General features: G+C 34.5%; 1 long non-coding RNA gene across 1 annotated transcript in view; it reads left to right on the top strand.

Annotated features, from left to right (window-relative positions):
• The first annotated feature begins 7,241 nt into the window (after positions 1–7,241).
• LOC113829797 (uncharacterized) overlaps positions 7,242–7,500 on the top strand; it is a 10,012-nt gene continuing 9,753 nt past the window's right edge. The window contains exon 1 of the long non-coding RNA XR_003477924.2: positions 7,242–7,500. This exon is cut by the window's right edge and continues 64 nt beyond it. This is a non-coding gene — a long non-coding RNA (uncharacterized lncRNA).

Genomic DNA, 7,500 nt, shown 5'->3' with positions numbered 1-7,500 from the left:
TCTATACTTATATATTGTATATAAGTATTTGTGTGAGCTGCTTATGGGAATTAAGCATTTTGTGTGGGCGTTTGAGTGAGTGAATGTGTGTATGTGTGCGTACATACCGTAAACGATGACCAAATTAAATAATGACATCAAAAGTAGCATATGATAATGAGATTTATCATTGCATTCTTTGTAGAGTTGCAATACTACAAACATTTCATTTTAATAGTACAGCAAAACAATTGATATCCATGAGGTATCGTACATACGCCAGAATGCAGCAGGGGCACACTGCTGGAGCAGAGAATGAAACTAGCATCTATTTTACAGCAATGTATATACTACTGCGTAAGAAGGGTAGTGACGTCATGCGGAAAGGATCCAACGATCTTCTTCCTTGGTATAGCATCTTCTGATTATATCAAAGCTGAGCTAGATTGTCGAAGCAGTTAACAAAATTCCTGATACTCTTTTGAACATTTAATTCATAAAAAATCTAACGGCTAACCTATAAGTAGCCTTCCATATCAACAGGATAACCTACAAAAAAAGTTGGCGTATGTTGTGTTCTGGAACCTGGGATTTCCCGAAATTCAAATTCAGATGAGCATGCATAGTTTTCCTGAGTACGGATGGAGGTGTGACCATACCAGCAATAGTCCCCGCTGAGCCCCCTACTCCCTGACACCCACACGCACACACATATACACATATATATGTGTGTATGTGTATATATATATATATATGTGTGTGTGTGTGTGTATGTGTGTGTGCGTGTGTGTGTGTGTGTGTGTGTGTGTGTGTGTGTGTGTGTGTGTGTGTGTGTGTGTGTGTATGTGTGCGTGTGTATGTATATGTATATATATGTGTGTGTGTATAGGGATCACTGTACACACACACAGCCCAACACAAACACACACACACACACCAAAGTCCAAGAAAAAAACGAAGACTTTCAGCGAGGAGTTCTATGGGGATCTCAGGGCCGTTTTGTGTCACAGAGCACAAAGTGTCCATCACCCGCTGCTCCAGGATTAATAAAGGGACAGAATGTGGCCCCCTAGACGGGAATTGTTCCAAATTCTTCAGCACAAAAAGCCATTATATTCGGTTGATAAATATTTTCATCATTCATATTATTAGTTATGGTGCAGCTATAAGTAACTAATCAATTGATATTGCAAGGCGGTCTGGGATGTTGCATCTCATCCACCGCCCTTCGCTCTGGCTCCCCTGCCGGAGGACTGGGCGCTGCCTGTCGCTTGTCTTGTGTTGCTTCTTTTTTGTACGATTTTCTCGTTTTTAGTTCATTTTATTATTTTACCACATTTTCCCTATTTATATGTTTTCCCTTGTTATTTATTAATTAAAAGCGACACATTTTGATCAACTTACAGCAATTAGCTTTTATTCATTCTAGAATTTGAAACAGTTCGTAAACTTTTAAGGTTTCGATTTTACTTTGATTTCATTTTGAGCTTTAGAGGAAACATTTTACGTGTTTTGTTATTTTTTTTTCTTTATTCTTTTTTTTAAGCATGTTCTTATGTATTTCCTTTTTATACTTTTCATAACAGTTTTGTCCATTTTCGTTTGTGTTCTATAAGCTTATATAAAGGAAAATATTTATAAAAAATGTTTGCCTCAGACATCACCGAGGCAATGACTGCGTTTCGCCTCAACCTCCTGTGGGATGAGTAACGGCAGTGTTGCCATATTGAAATGAAGAGACGAAGGGAACAACGAGAGTCGATCACGGAAGATGATAAACTAAGTACTGACGTGCCTGACATTCTTTGCGTAGGAGCTAGGCGTGAACCTGGAATATATATATATATATATATATATATATATAATTATATATATATTATATATATATATATATATATATTTATATATATATATTGCATATATATATTTTATATATATATATAAAATATATATATATAATATATATATAATATATATATAATATATATATAATTATATATATATATATATATATATATATATATATATATATATATATATATATATATTTAATGTGTGACTTTTATTCATATATAATGTACTTGGCTTGACTTTTCCTTTTTCAGTTTAACCTTTAATAATCTTTCATAGTATGAAGTCTGAGTGATTTTTTTTTTTAACCCGACCCAGGTTTTCATGGGGTCGTATTTAACCTTTTTCTTTGTTTTATAGCCATTCTCTCCATTTTGGAAGTATTTTCTCTTATTTTGTATGCTGCAGTTTTAGCTATTTAATATGCCTTCAGCACATTCTCTTAAATTTTGTATTTTCAGATTTTTCTTGTAATATTAGTATTTTAATCAGTGGTTAGCTTGAACATCGGAAAGAGATTATCACGCTGGAACACCACCCATATAAAGGATCCAGCGTTGCATCATACTCCCACCGAAGACTATGTAAGAAAGATAGGAAAGCACGTTTTAAGGGGACCGTCTGTTTTGTTTTGTTTTTTTGTCTTTTTTTCGACCGATTTTGATGAATTAAATAATTATTCCATTCTTTAATAACTTTTTTGTTAGAGATTTCTTTACATACATTAAAATAAGGTTTTGCACTATCATTTTCAGAATATGACAATAAAATATTTATCAATAATTATCTCATGTGTATGCATATTTACATGACAAAATGTTTCCATTTAAATACTTTACAATTTTATTGCAGAAAATATCTTTGGTGTTAATACCATGAATACGAACGTAAATTGAATGAATTCTACAATTTAACAAATAAACAAATCTATTAAATAAACTCTACAATCATTCAGTATCAATAAATTCTTCCTGTTTTTCATTCATTTTTGTTGTCATTAAATCAAAGATATACAAGACACATTTAAGTAAAACAAATTTGATTTCATCATCAATCAAAGTATTAAAGAAAACAGACCTACAGTTAAAACAGGAAGCTTAAAACCTGCAAAAACTATTAGAAAAAGACCAACTCTTTCCTAGTATTTTGAGTAATTGACGTTTCACGATAGTAAATACACAGACTATACAGCGCCATCTATTGTTCAGATATTACACTATCCGCCAACCTTTTAGGCTCACAAACTTTTGCCATGTTTTCCTATCTTTGTATACAGTGTTTGACTACCACTTAAGGCAATTTGAATTGACAGGGGTTAGTCGGATCCATTTGCGCCTGTATCCCTCACCAGCATCAAGGGAAGGCAAAATTCCTTGTACAATGACTTGATTAACTGGGACGGAACCCCTGAGTTTGACAGAGATCACTTACAATATATCATCTATACTAATATAACCACAGGCTTGATTTTACTCTATGTAAAAATCAAGTCATTTATCAACCATGTGTTAGAGTTGTAATAGCAACACTGCTAACAGCGGCAGCGGTGCATGGTTCCCACGCTGCCCATGGAAAGGGAGGCGTAGGCAGTCAGCCTCGGGCCGCCTTCGTAACAACAAATTATATTTATTTCCCAAATAATGCCAAGTTAGTAAGCCAGCCATTTGCCATACCCTCACCTGACGTCGCTCTAACACCATAATTATTGAGAAAGTTAGACAATGTGACAGTGCTAAAGATTGTATGAAGTAGCAAGCAGTTGCGACATGATTTTGATTACTTATGAACTGGGATTGCCTGGATGAGCCAACAACTACAGATAGATAGTGTGGTGATCCAGTGGCCTATTCATCCTTGTCTGCTTTTGCGCATCTTTCATCTTTTAGATACATCGTCCGTCTAATCTCTGCATGGCAAGCAAGTAACGTAATTTTAGGTGTCAGAATACCCGTAAAAGAACTATTTTATGCCTAGGCAATTTTTCTACACTTCAGTAATTCTTCTAAGCTTTTATCTTGCAGTCACATTTCTTTATACTTTGTTTCAGATGATTTTGTGCTTCTACACATCATCAGCTTGCTTGTTACTCCTACACTCCAACTTGAGTACTCTTCCGAGTCGTGTAGAAATCCTTTTTTACATGCTGAATTATATATTCCTCATGTCTTGTGTCCCCGAGTCCTTCTCAATGATCAAGAGCCAACACATATTAGGGATGGAATCCTGAACCTCGGCTTTCCTATTACAGCTCTGGATCACAGAATGAGAAAGCCTTCAGACCAGCCTGTTGCAAATGACCATTAGTGTCACAAAACTCACAATCACAGTCTTGGATACTCGTCTTGTTTCTGTACCAAAGCACAATCAATGATGTCATAATAGTTCAAGATAAAGCCTAGATCATCTTTGAGTTCACTTGAGCATATCTGCACTCTGCGCTTCGCCATGTCCCACAACGCTCAGGGTGAATGGTTTCGCCACGCAATGCAACTATCGGTTGATTATTGTAAACAAAGTCCTTCCACGGCGGACACTGCGGAGACTTGCCGAGAGAGATGTGATTTATTTTCCTAATCAAGACCGTAATGAGGGTTCAAAACCTATGTAGACGATTTTTATAACATATATTAGTGACTAACAAAGATGGAAAGGTAAAATGAAACATATTGCAGCTCGGACAGATATACTTTTGAGGCTCTAAGTTGGTGGCCATTTTGGTTGTGTACACGGGCGGCGAGTTCCAACCTTCGCCCTGTTCAACACGCTCGGTGCGTTTTGCCCTAGTGAACGCAAGGCATATTGCAGTGAAACCTACTACTTCAAATCTCAATGAATTTAACTATTGATGTCACTGGGATCTGTTCTCGTTGACAATAATTTAATAAGGCCCTGTATTGTACAAGATCATTCACATCTTGTTCACTGGCTATATGCAACATCTGTATCACTTCTGCCTAAGGTATGATATTTGAAGGCCTTCGGCCTTTATGTGCAGTGCAAATTTCCGATACAATTCCTTGGAAGTCCTCATTCATGCAGTACATATTTATCACCTACAACTTCTACTACTAGATATTACTAGATTTCAGTATCATGACCTAATGATAAGATTCATACTTATTTCCAGATGCAAATGTTCCTATTTTTGCCTGGTTGTTTAGCAATGCCTGGTGCGCAGGCAGTGGTGGTAATACTACACTTCCATTATCTGAAGACCGGGATTGTCAAAGGTCAGACTAGTATTACGACTGACTCGGCTTTACGTCACGAAATCCCGTACAGGGGCTAGGACACTGATTTCTGTGGCAGCTCTCCTGAAGAATGTATATCCATTCACTATTAACGGTACATAGACAACATTGTCTTGATTTTGTGTTTACATGTGATATGGAAAAGGAAAAGGTGTCATAATATCCAAACTCTATTTGAATGTGCAGTCAATTCATTCGTTTACATGTATTTAGCATTATCTGAGCACTGTTGCATGTTCTTGACATTATAATAGCTTTTCTCAATTACAACCCAGAATTTTAAAGTTTGATTCCTGCGATGGAGATGCTTGAAAAGAATATTTTACTTAATGCAACATTTGAAATGGGTTCAGACCACAAAGATCTTCAAAAGAACTAGATCATGACTTATTTCAGAAAATATTCAAACTTGTAGACCTCTCTGCAGGATCTGCCACATGTATTGCATCACTGTTGAGAAGGTAAATGCATTTCGCAGAAGCATATCAGGGACACACGACTATAGTCACGGACCAGACGCACGGTAAGCATGTTGATGATACTATGATGGTTATGACTTTTACTTCTATTGTGTCTATACTGTTTTTAATGCTAATATCATTATTACTACAATCACCATCGTTATCATGATTATTTTTTATCGCTGGGTAGTAGTTACAGATAGCATAACACCGTACACTTGGTAGCAGGACCGAGGAACCAAGCAGTTCCTCGACTTCCCACCAACACTCGAGCACGTAATGCATCGCATTAATTTTTAAAAATCTGACCACACCATTCGACTAACTCGACTTCCTTTTCTTTCGTTGTACAAATCTTTACGGTATAATGAAGCGACTGTGATCGTCCATTTCCCTGTCTCATTTTATATATGTACATATATATGTATATATATATATACATATATGTATATATATTATATATGCACACACATACATATATATATATATATATATATATATATATATATATATATATATATATATATATATATATATATATATATATATATATATATATATATATATATATATGTATGTATATATGTGTGTTTGTGTGTGTGTGTCTATCTATTTATCTATCTGTCTATCTATCTATCTATATATATATATATATATATATATATATATATATATATACATTCACACACATACACGTGTGTGTCTAAATAATTATATATATAAATATATGCATACGCATACAGATATATCTGTGTATATGTGTATGTGTGTGAGAGAGTCTGTTTGTGTGTGTGTGTGTGTTCGCATGTATGTATGTGCATGTGTGTATGCATGTATATATGTGTGTATAGTATATGTGTGTGTATAGTATATGTGTGTGTGTGTACATATATATATATATATATATATATATATATATATATATATATATATATATATATATATATGTATGTATATATATATATATATATATATATATGTATGTATATGTATATATATATATATATATATATATATATATATGTATATATATATATATGTATATATGCTTATATATATATTATATATATATATATTATGTATATATATATATGTATATATATGTATATATATAGATAGATAGATTTATAGATAGGTAGATAGATAGATTTATATATATATATATATATATATATATATATATATATATACAATAAATACATACATACAAGCATACAGTAGAGAGGGAGAGAAAGAAAAAAAAGGGGGTGGTGGCAGAGAGGGGGGGGGGTCATAGATCTGTTTTTGAGGTTTAAAGAAGATTCATATTTTCTAAAATAAAATACACGAAACTTTTTTGAGAAGTGACATAATGATATATTAAATGGGCACCGAAGAAGAAACTGCAGATTTTTATGCATCGGCGCCATTCCAAAACCTGTTTTAGCATGTACTCTAGGAAATATTCGGTCAAGTAGAGGCGCAGTTATCTATTAGTGAATAATGATTAGTTATTGTTCCCTCTTATTTATGTTCACATATGCATTGACAAGGATGTAATGTTGATTTAAATGCATGCATCACACTTTCGTTAGTTCTCTGAAGAGGATAAAGGAGATCGGATGATTGACTGTTCCTCTGAATCGTCATTGACATTAGTAAACTGTAATAGTGATGATAGTAGCAGGTATAAATATCCTTCCTGTCCTATGAAAAACTATCCGGTGTGCTGCCAGTACTTTCTCATTCAAATAAAGATTCCTTTGACATATGAGCAAGTTTTAGGAAGGTTTTGGCAAAGAAGGTTAGTGCGCCAGTGTCCGGTTACACCACAGAATATATTCTAAGATACGGGGAGTGCTTTGTTAGAGGAATCCCTTTCACCATGTAACAGCACCGAGGAAACGTCGCAGTAGTGCTTTGCCTTCTTGTGCTAAGGACTCTGGATTCCCCGCTCCTCGTGCTCGCGTTCTCCTTTC

Source organism: Penaeus vannamei, chromosome 9 (genome assembly GCF_042767895.1).
Source record: "Penaeus vannamei isolate JL-2024 chromosome 9, ASM4276789v1, whole genome shotgun sequence".
NCBI classification, from domain to species: Eukaryota; Metazoa; Arthropoda; class Malacostraca; order Decapoda; family Penaeidae; genus Penaeus; species Penaeus vannamei.
Note: the sequence above shows the minus strand (reverse complement) of the source record. Positions and strands in the feature narration are given on the sequence as shown.